The following is a 10,372-nucleotide window of genomic DNA, read 5'->3' as shown; positions in this document are numbered from 1 at the left end:
TGAAATTAGAGGGTGCAAATATTTCCAAGTTTCAAACTTGCTACACAGCAATGGCAATCATGACAATGTGGTACTGGCAGAAGGGTAGATGTGTGGATCACTAAAATGTATATGGCCTAAGCATTCATTCCTATATGTATGCCCACAGGAAATAAATATATGTCCACAGAAACCTGTGTTTAAAAATCACTCCTCTCCCTCTTCCTCTTCCTCCTCCTCTTCCTCCTTCCGTGCTTGGTTTTGCATCTAGGGCCTTGCACTTGTTAGACCCCTGCTGTACCACAGATCCAGCCCCTGCTCCTCTTTTGTTCTTTTCACAGTATTAAAGTTGACAGTATCTGATATTTCCTGCAGCAATTATTCCTAATAACTTCACTCATTCGTGTGTTTGCATCCTTCTCAAATTAAAATGTTGAAATCCTAACCTACAAAATAATGTAGGTGGGGCCAGTAGGGAATTTATTAGGTCACAAAGGCAGAACTCCCTTGATTGAAATTAGTGCCCTTATGATAGGGGCTCAAGAGAACTTATTCATCCTTTTTATTGTGTGGGAACAAGAAATTTCTATCTATCGACTAGGATAAGCATCTTTATTGAACAATACAATCTACTGGCAGTTTGATCTTGGTTATTGCAGACACCAGATCTTTAAAAAAAGTTTGTTGTTCATAAGCTCCCCAGATTATGGTGTTTTATTATAGCACCCTGAAGGGACTAAGAGTAGTCAGAATCTGGATACAACTCATGTGTTTATCAACTGATGCACAAAGAAAGACTGCTCTGTGTAGACAATGAAATATTATTAAACTATAAAAAGAATATTTTAATAACATGAGGCATGATATATGATGGATGAAAGTTGAAAGAATGACACTAAGATAAAAAGTGCAACCATAAAAGACCACAAATAGGACTCCTTTCGTTTGAAATACCTAGGCCAGGGATATTTATAGAGACAGAAATTCAGTTATTGTCTTCCTACAGCTAAGCATGTACTAAGTTTATAGGATATGAGAGCTAAGGGCATGGAATTTCTTTTAGAGGTTATTAAAATATTCCAAATTAGGCTGTGGTGATTGCCATCCATATCACGTGTCTGTAAATGCACTGGAAATCTAAATTTTATACTTTAAATGGATAAATTGCCCATTCATGCTCCCCAGATGCAAGCCTTCTGGCCTTGGGCTTAAATGACAGGTCCTATAACCTTAAAAAGGCCTATAATTCAGCTCCGTCCTCTCAAAGCCTAGCCTAGAAGCCATCCTGCATGTCTAAGGACCAGCCAAGTGACATCCCTACTTGTGCCTATATAGACAAGCCTTCAGACCTCAGCCTGACTGTGATCTTGAAGTTCCCTGTAACCTAGCTCTAGCGCCTCTCAACTAGAGCAGTCTTTCCCATCCAGGGACTGAGAGGCAAATATGGCATTCTATTCCACTTGAGACAGTACTGTAGCCTTGAAATAGCCCTATGATCAATTCTGATACAATTTACCCACACTCTAGACCAAATTCTGAGCAGTCAGGGACCCATCCAGTGACTCACAGGACCCTTCTTAGAGATCTAGTGCTACTCAAATCTGTTATCACACCTGGTTTGCCTGAGATTTTCTAGCACTAACTCTTTTTTTTTTTTTTTTTTTTTTTCCAGAAATAGGGATTGAATTCAGGCCCTTGTGCTTGCCAGGTAAGCACTGATTCTACTGAGCCATCTCTCTGGCCTCTCTAGCATTAATTCTAATGATTAAGAGAATTATGCCTTCCCCAAACATGGTAATAGGCCTACCATATGCAAATCGTCAGATGCCACATAACTTGATTCAAACCCCTCTCAACTGCGACATAGGAGGAAATCCTGTAAGTCTGACAGAAGATCTTTACTGAAACCACTAAGTAAACACTAGAAAAAAGTTTGCTCCCTCAAAGGTACCAGTGCTGATATAATTCCACCTAGATTATGAAAAATCCAGAAAATACCTTACCACAAAGAGAAACTAACAAAATATGAGCTAACAAAATTCTCCAAAAAAATGGAGATCTATCAATTGCTTGACAAAGAGTTTAAGAGTTTGGAGGGATAGGCTAGAAAAGGTCTGCTCTAATGAGAACAGAACATTAAGGAAAAGCTGAGTGAGAACCCAGAAAAAGAGAACTATAGGGAAAACACCCAATTTCTTACAGGTTATTTACATGGTTATAATTGAAATGTTGGTATAAATATAGACAGTGAAGGCCATTCTGAAGGGGTCTCAGATGGAAATATAGATTATCTTACTGAAAACAGTGATTAACGCCTTCTTTATTATAAAGTAACAAAGAACTTGGTTTGAATTATTGCTGTGCCCTAAGACTTAATGAAAAAGAGAATTTAAGAACAATTTATCTAGGTTATCTGGAAGAAGAAATTTTTAAGCGAACTCTTAAAAGAGCTGCATGACTTCTTTTAACTGCAGTAAAAGAAAAATGATTTAAAGTGAGAATTTATAATTAAAAGGAAGAAGAACATAAAAACAGAACATCTCCAGCTAGGCTATGGAAGGAATAAACAACTGAGTTAAGGGGAGAATTCCAAGGTTGTGAGTGGTTGATCCTTTGATAAGTATATTAGTGCGGATAGATTGAAGCCAGGTGCTGTTCTTCAAAACAGTGGAAAAATAACCTTGAAGGCATTTCAGAGGCTGTCACTTACATGACAAGCTTATGCTATTAGGCAGAAAATGTTACTGTTTAGAACTGTCTAGAGTCTCTCTTCTGGATTCTGGTGCAGCACTCTTTGGTTACCCAAGTCATTGCCCCAGCAGCCATGTGAAGATCTCTTTGGCCCCTCAGGAAGTCATAGGTAATCCTTGGTAGTATCTGCATTCTATTAATGTAAATATGCAGAGTACATAAGCTGTGGGGCCATGGAGGCCTCCTGTTAGATTTCAAAGAATGCATCAGAAAGCCTAGGGTCTGAGCTGAGAATGACTACACTGGTGGTACCACTCACTGCTAACTCCCTACAAGAGCAAGGCCTGGCAGAAGCCCAAGTATGGGGTATTATGATTTGGATCTAGTTATTCCCACTAAAGCCTCATGAACTCAGAGACAAGGGTTTTCAGAGGACCGCACCATGGGGACACTGTTATGGTTTGTATCTAGGTGTCCCCTCAAAGACTCATGTAGTCATTGGGGTGCTTTCTAGACTTTGTGATTAATTCGTGATCTACTGCTAGGATTTTTATATTATTATTATTATTATTATTATATTATTATTATTATTATTATTATTATTATTTAGTGTATTTGGTTATTGCAGGGTCTCACTATGCAGCTCAGACTCATGGTGATCCTCCTGCTTTCAGGCTCCCAAGTGCTGGGATTACAGGCGTTCACCATCATGCCTGATGCCTGGAGTCTGCGGCCTGCCTTGGGGCAGGGTTGGCATGGCATGTGGTACAGGGATCGAACTGTGGTCCCTGCACTTGCCTGAGCTTGCCTAAGCAGGCACTTTGGTCTGATGAGCTATCTCACTGGCTCCCAATGCTGGGATTGTGGGTTTGAGTGATATTCCTGCCCAGAAGTGGGTAATATGCATTACTGCAAGGAGGGGAAAGAGGGTAGATAGCTGCTGCCCCTCCCTTTGCTCTTTGCTGTTTTCCACTGCCATGAATTACTGCTCTCTGTCATGTGGCACTCTGACTTGGAGACAGTCAAGTGCGGACTGAAACCTCCACAAACTGTGATCTAAATCAGCCTTCCTTTCCTTAATTTAGGGTGTCATGTGTTTTGTCCCAGCAACAAGAGAAGAGTAACTGAGAGAGACACTATAGCTGACTTGCTGTTGAGAGTTGGAGCCTGCTGGGGAGAGGTGGGTTTCAGGGGTTAGGACCCAGGAGGTTGTGTCACTATCCTGTGCTTCCTTGTTCTCTTTTCCCTCCCATCTTCCTTGCAGCCAGCACACTAGCAGCTTTTCTCAGCTCATGCCATTTGTGCCTCAACTTGCTAAACATGGACTGAACATGGGCTGAAACTTCTGAACTATGAATAAAAATAAACTTCCTTAACTTGTGCCCCTGTTTTGTCCCGGCTACTGTAGGGGCAGATTAGAGGGACATAAAAAAAAATCCCAGGGCAAAACACAGACTATTAACACTGTAAATTCATCACATGCTTCTCTGTGACTGATAATTATACTATCATCATATACTTAGCTTGTATCCTGTGCTTAAAAAGTCCTACTATATCCTTTATGAAAATGTTACCAATACATAATGCATGCTTAAGTAATCCACAACTGTCCTGTCCCCTTCCCTAAAACAAAGGCTATGACTCTGGTTGGAGCAGACCACACCAATCAGTGAATCAATTATTTTTAGAAACCAGCTTAGCCCACAAATATGAAACACCCCTCAAATTCACCATGGTATCTTGAATGGAATGCCCCCTGTCTTACAGCTCACTCCAATGCTAAGATAGCTGTTTTGCTTTCTTTGCACTTGCTATACTTTAAATAAGCTTTTACTCTACATGATTTTGGTCTTAACTTTTCTATTTTCTGCTAAGAATCTCCCTTCTTCATTCTTCACAGGAGTGAGGGCAAGGACCTGGAGAGAGGTGCAGGTTCACACAGAGAGCTCCTGCTAGACACAGGTTACCAGGAAAGTGAGATTATTGGGCTTTTGAGAGAGAGAGAGAGAGAGAGAGAGAGAGAGAGAGAGAGAGAGAGAGACAGAGACAGAGACAGAGAGAGAAACACAGAGAGAGACAGAGAGAGACACAGACAGAGAGAGAGTCTGGGGAAAATATATAGTAACAAACAATAAACAACTGAATTATATATGTGAACTATATTTCAAAGTTGCTAAAACTTACACTGATATTAGTAATTTCAATATTAACTGTCTCTCAACAAAGAAGGAGATACCGCTGTATGTTTTAGAATTTTTGATGGCATTAAGAGAAGAGTATTTGGCCAATAGTATTGATAGATTTAGTTACTCTTAACCCACATAAATAGGATAGTTTTACCAAACAAAAATAAAATGGCTTTCAAGAAATCTTAATTTTTGTCCTTGTCTTTTTGTTAAAATTTATTTTAAAGAGAGTATAATAATTAATAAAACATTAGAAATGTACACATTTAGAAGACCAAGATGAGAGGTATTCAGCTGTTGGTTTCATACAGATTGTGTTAATGTTTAATTATTTGTCTAATCTTTTTTTTTTTTTTTCTAACCGGGGAATTGAATTCAGGCCCTTGTGCTTGCCAGGGAAACACTTATTCCACTGAGCCATCTCCCCGGCCCCTATTTGTCCAATATTCCATAACTATATCTATTAATCTGAGCAACAGATTAGATGACAAAAGTAGATAATATAACAACCATTAATTTGCTATTTCTGTTTTGAAAAATCTGTAACATGTATTGTTGTATGTTATCCTGTTTCTGGTTTTTTTTTTTTCTATTTGCTTTTGTTTCTGCTTTTACTCTTCAAAACTAAATTAAAAAGCAAAAACAAAAACAAAAGTAGAATGGAAAGTGGCTAATGTTAGTTTCCACATTGCCTTTATGTAGTGACAGTGTCTCACATTTGTCTCCTGGGTGGCCTTCCCAGCAGCCCCCGCTGCCTCACACTGCAGCACTGTTATTGTCACCAGCATACCTCTGGCTCACACACCACTGCTCGGTGGCCCTCTGCCAGGCGTTCTTTCCTTGTTCTGACATGTTAGTTTCTTTCTTTTTACTGCATTTTCCACTTTTTTCTCTAGAGTCTCATGGAGAGCCCAGATACCACTTTCAGTGTCCTGGGAATTAAGGACAAGGTGTAGCAAAATCCTTACCTCTCATCTCATATAATTAAAAGTAGACACATTACTCAATTAGTAAAGATGTAAGATACATCTGTGTTGATATAAAAATAACTCTGGTTTTAGAATTTTCATCTGCAAAAGTCTAGATTAATTCAGGGAAGTTTAAGACTTCTTTTTTTGTATGGCCTGTGCTTTACTTGTGCCCTAAACAAGTAGTTAATTTTCTTCTTTGCTCATCAATCTTTGATTATGAAGCCAGTTTTTTTCAGCATTCTTACTGACTCCTCTCCTTCCTAATTCTTTGCCTCTACCCTCGGCCTCACTTGCTCACCTCTGAAAATGTACTTCCAGTTTCCTTTACAAACTTGTCTGTGGCTCTCACATCAAGTGGCTGCTGCTTCTTTCAGGAGCCAGGTGCCAGAAGTTCGTTGTGGCCCAGCTATCAGACCTCTGCCAAAGACAATTTGTTATTTATTTAACATCATTCTGCCTGTGACAGAAGCAGTATGTGTTTGTTTTTCATTCACTAACAATAGAAAATTTAGAAAAACTAGGTAGCTTTTCTGCAACAGCACTGAAAGCTTCATGGACTGGTTCATTATAGAGACTTTGTGATCTGAAGGACATAAACACTGGAAATATTTCTTGGCACATTCCAATAAAATCTCAAAAATTTATTTCATCACAAGTCTCTCCCTACATGACACATGGCTTGATAGAGCAATACTTTTAGATTGATAGCGCTTGGTAAAGGTTTCTGTGGGGAATATTGTTGACTCATGTAGAGTGAATAATTTTTTTCATTGAAATCCACATCTAACTTATCTGTTGTGAGCTGGCTCAGTGCATCTAGGGTTGGGGTCAGTGCAGCATGTGGTGCCAGGGATTGAACCCCAGACCCTGTACATGCCTAAGCAGGTGCTTAGTCAGCTGAGTTATCTTGTCAGCTCTCTTTTTAATGTCCTATAGTTTTAAAGGCTTTGGTTTTGTTATTATTGTTTTGTTTTGTTTTAAACCAGTTTTGCATGTTTACATCTGGTAACCTAAACAATTAATTTGAAGATAGCATCATGCCTTACAGCAATCATCATTGAATTCTTATTACTTTGTTTAGTGAAATTTTGTATTGTTTCTAATGCTTTTTTATTACTATTTTGTGTGGTTTTTAAAAATAAAATGTTGCAAATGTAAAAAAATAACTTATCTGATATATTTACTTAATCACAACTTAGTGAATGAAAATGTAAAATATTGGCATATAATAAAAAGAATATTTTCAATCAAGTGTTTTACTAGAAAACAGTGCTGATTTTTAAGAAGGCAAGCCAAGTATTCTACATTCACAGAAGAATTATCCAAATCATAAATCATACCCACAAAAGCATTTTTAAAAAAGACAAATGATTGCTATATGGGCCTCTGATAGTTCTTAACATTTCAGTCTAGCTTAACATCTTCCTAATTTCGTAGAAAGGCCATTTTGTTTGATTATTTTGTCTAATAGACAGGAGAAACTTCTGTTGAGGAGACGGTACTCATATTCATGAAACTTCATGTGGTGTTCTTATTGTATTTGCTGTAATAAATGCCTGAGATAATCAACTTAAAAAAGGGGAAAGGCACCTTTTTGGTCCATGGCTTGTTGGCCTCCCTTTTGGAGCCCATGACAAGGCAGCACATCATAGTGGTAGTGCATGGCAGAGAAAGCTACTCACCCCATGGTAGCCAGGAAACTAAAGAGAAGAAGACGATCAAGTGCTAACATCCCCTTGAAGGCATGCATACCCTCATGATCTAACATTTTTCCCCTTGCTGTTGTGTTGTATTGCCACGAACATTAGCTATATCCCTTACGTACTCAAGGTAGAAAACCTGAGGAAGCCTGAAATCTGCATCAGAAGGGAAGAAGGTCTAACATCAATCTCTAAATGCTTTCTCTACAGGTTATAGATGTCTAGCTCTCATCCCCCCACAAGAAAAGAGTTCTATGTGACCATATCAGCCACATTAGTTAGTATCAGTGAATAAACTTGTTCTTAGCAAATGTGCTGTTTTATTTTATTTTTTCCGAAATATGGTTTTTATTTCAAAATGTACATATAAAAAATTCAAATAGTACAAAAACCATTTAAGCAAAAAACCATTTCCTTCTTTTTATGTTAGGCCCCTCAGTCTTTTCAGAACAAACCATTGTTAATATTTTGTGTTGCTGATAAAGGTTTATTAACGTATCTTTAAACAAATTGTTTCTTTATATAAATTTTCCAGTCTTTTTTTTTTTTTTTTTTTACAAAATAAGGTAATGGCATTAAAAAATATTTTTTTCAAAAAATTATTCTATTTTATTTTGAAGATTAAAAGCAAAAGCAAAAACAAATAGCAGAAACAAAGGCAGAAATAGGACAACATACAGCAATACGTATGTTACAGATTTTCAAAACAAGAATAGATAATTAACAGTGGTTGTTATATTGTCTATTTTTTCATCAGATCTGTTGCTCAGATTAACAGAAATAGTTATGCAGGATTGGACAAATGATTATTAGTACTTGATTTCTTGAAATCTTAGTTTTTCTACTTTCTTATCTTCTTTAGTTTCTTTTTCTTTTTCTTTTTCTTTTCTTTCTTTTTTTTTTTTTTTTTTTTTTTTTTTGCAGAACCTAGATTGAACTCAGGCCCTTGAGCTTGCCAGGCAAGCGCTTATTCTACTGAGCCATCTCCCCAGGCCCCTTTAGTTTTTAAAAAAGTTTACTTAATAAAGAGTATATTAACAATTCATAAGATATTAGAATTGGTACATATCTAGAGGACCAAGATGAGAGATATTCAACCACAGTTTTCATATTACACATTACTGTCCTCAGTGTAGTTGTTTAGATCATAGATATCAGTATACAGAGTTAGTCAAGGTGAAAATTCTAAACAGTAACCACTGTTTTTTAGTAAAAAACTGACGGAAATTATTAGAACAATTATCTCAGCCACCAAATGTGCTTAGAGAATATGTATTGATGTCATATCAGCCAGTGTTGCTGGTTTGCTAGACAGGATTATAGTGTGGCACAATCAAACTATATAGACAAATGTGATAAATGATAGAACTATTATGGAAAAAGGGTAAAGGTAGAGAAATTTAAGGAGAATAAGGTTTTAGGGCAATGTTGTTAGGTCTTGCTAAAATCTTCTGTTCCTGGGGCCGGGGAGATGGCTTAGTGGAATAAGCGCTTCCCTGGCAAGCACAAGGGCCTGAGTTCAATCCCCGGTTCTGCCAAAAAAACAAAAACAAAAACAAAAACAAAAACAAAAAAACCTTCTGTTCCTCTGAGAGAAACATGGAGCCATAGTCGGCTTTATAGTAGGAAAGTAACAGAATCTACTTTATATTAGGACTGTTATGATAGCGTTGAAAGTAGATATGGGGAGATGATTATGATGATATGGGGAGATGGCAATTTTACCAGTTAGTAGACTTTTGTAGGAATCCAAGAGACAACAGTTACTCCAGTAAATGTATGTTAAGAAGTGGTTGGCTTTAATTGTTTTATTGTTTAATAATTAGACTTTATTGATGTGATGATGACTTATAAAGGAGGTGTACGTGTGTGTCTGAGAGAGACTACTGAATGATGACTCCAAAGCCAGAAAATTTGGAAAATAGATTTACGTCAACTAAGAAATGGAAGAGTGATATGGAGCCGAAGGAAATAAATAAATGTAGGAATGTTTTATAACTTACAAACCACTATAAAAATATCAGCTTTTAGAGTTTGGCATGTTTATTAAGTTTATGTAATTTAACGTGTTTTATGGGGTTTTTTTTGCCTAATTTATGCTGTTTTTTCCTGATTTATAACTATCACACACCTACCACATCACAGAAGGAATCATTGTTAAATAGTCATATGAATATTACTTCTTTTACCATCATGCTGAGAAAGCCAAAATTGTTTAAAGGATGAAAATCACAAATTTTTCAATTTTTGACTCATTTAGAAGCCTGTCATTCTGGTGGGCTGATGAAATCACTTTAAATTCAAAATGTGATTTCTGCTACCAGTTTGTGTTGCATAATAATCAATACATAAGGTTGGGTTCCTTGGATCTGAATTGTCAGATTTTGCTTTAATTCTTAGGTTTCTTTTTTATTGGGGTGGGGGGACTTTATAGAAAACCTGTTGGTGACAAAATAACTCATGAAATGTTAGGCATTAATGTAAAGTAAGGAAGTGTGATGAGCCCTCCACATACCAAGAAAGGGAAAAAAATTCTCCTCTAAATATTATTTTCTAGTTTACTTAAATACTATTATTCTTTCAGCCATAGTGATGCAACAGAGATGGGATTCATTTACTACCCCCTGCTTCCTCTTTGGATAAGAGGCAGGAGAGGACTATTATCTCTATGAACAGAGCAGACAATAAAATGTGTCATTTACTTGATCCATTTTATTGCCTAAAGGCAATTCCCAGGTTGCATTGTGACAGGGGAGTCCAAGCAGTGTGGAAATCTTACTGGACTGAAAAGACAAAAAAAAAAAAAAAAAAAAAAAAAAAAAAAAAAAAAAAAAAAAAAAAAAAA

This window comes from Octodon degus, unplaced genomic scaffold, assembly GCF_000260255.1.
Source record: "Octodon degus isolate 3935 unplaced genomic scaffold, OctDeg1.0 scaffold00115, whole genome shotgun sequence".
NCBI classification, from domain to species: Eukaryota; Metazoa; Chordata; class Mammalia; order Rodentia; family Octodontidae; genus Octodon; species Octodon degus.
Note: the sequence above shows the minus strand (reverse complement) of the source record.